Source organism: Tribolium madens, unplaced genomic scaffold, assembly GCF_015345945.1.
Source record: "Tribolium madens isolate multiple individuals breed KSU strain unplaced genomic scaffold, Tmad_KSU_1.1 Scaffold_7;HRSCAF=85;Tcas5.2_LG10, whole genome shotgun sequence".
NCBI lineage: Eukaryota > Metazoa > Arthropoda > Insecta > Coleoptera > Tenebrionidae > Tribolium > Tribolium madens.
This window is the reverse complement of record NW_025401050.1, coordinates 11,098,641-11,099,848: the sequence shown is the minus strand read 5'-3', so window position 1 is coordinate 11,099,848 and position 1,208 is coordinate 11,098,641. Positions and strand designations below refer to the sequence as shown.

General features: G+C 30.8%; 1 protein-coding gene across 6 annotated transcripts in view; it reads right to left on the bottom strand.

Moving 5' to 3' along the window:
* Positions 1 to 972, bottom strand: part of LOC123009605 (putative methyltransferase NSUN7) — a 12,942-nt gene extending 11,970 nt beyond the window's left edge. For 4 of the 6 annotated variants that reach the window (XR_006413027.1, XM_044406031.1, XM_044406030.1 and 1 more), the window contains exon 1: positions 347 to 972. The gene's annotated coding sequence lies outside the window, so the exon portion shown is untranslated. The remainder of the gene's footprint in view (positions 1 to 346) is intronic. The other 2 variants (XM_044406028.1, XM_044406029.1) reach the window with 2 other exon arrangements.
* Between the last annotated feature and the right edge of the window lie 236 nt (positions 973 to 1,208).

Genomic DNA, 1,208 nt, shown 5'->3' with positions numbered 1-1,208 from the left:
TGCACTTAAACTCAATTTCCTTACAAAACCGTGTAAAAGTACTTGTGCAAAACGTCAAAAATCGTCAAAATTTGCCAACTTTTGACACAAAAATTAACAATTTTGTAAAAATAGCGCGTCATAGCCGCTTTTATGCTACACTTAAACTCAATTTCCTCACAAAACCGTGTAAAATTTCTTGTGCAAAACGTCAAAAATCGTCAAAATTTGCCTATTTTTGAGCAATTTTGTGAAGAAAGCGCGTCATAGCCGCCTCAGACCTATCCTAAAAACCAATTTCGGTACGAGTTCGTGTAAAATTGCTCATGCAAGACGACAAAAAGCGTTCCGGAAGAGTAATACTTACCTCGATTAAAATGGGAAAATTCGCTTGTCACTCTTGTTTGGTGGTGTTTTCACGACTGGCGCGTGATGGAGCGATTTTATGAACATTTCCAACACCTGTAGAGACACGCAGCCCAAGTACCATCTTTGTCTTTTCGAAATCATCTTGGTCGACACGCTAACCCACTCTCTGCATTACATTTATCCATTTACGATGAGCTTTTGTCACGTACAAAACTCATTATTTTGGGACTCGTTGCGAGAATTTACGAGGGAAATTGTGGCGGTTTTCAAGCTATTATCATTTATTTAATTTCGTAATAGGCTATTAAACTGTTTTAATTTTGATGGGGAAGAAGAAAACGACTAAATTTAATAGATTTTGAGAAGAATTTATTCGGTTTAGGGAGAAAAAAAATAAGCGAAATAATAAACACAATAAAAATAAGAAAAAAATGTTTTATTTTTCTATTTCCGATTCTATTAGTTTTTGTCTTTTTTACCGTCTCTCTATTATCTCGTTCCCTTATTCATTGTCTTTCTATTTTTTTTCTATTTCCACTCGTGTTTTTCTACATTTATTAATTTTTTAATTTTTTGATTCTCCTACATTTCCATTCTATTATATTCTGTTCTATTTTTTAATATTTTTCATTCTTACTTTTTTCTCTTTTTCTTTTTAGTTTCTATTTATATTTGATTTTCATATTTATTGTTTCTCATTTTGTCATAGTTTTTCAATCTGTGATTTTTTTGTTTTTCCCTAAATTTATCTTTTTTTTTTGTTTCTATTCTGGTTTTTTTCTTATATTTTTTTCTTCTCTGCATTACAAAACAGAAACAAAATAAAACTGGTTTAAAAAAAAGTATAACGCAACCTAAAT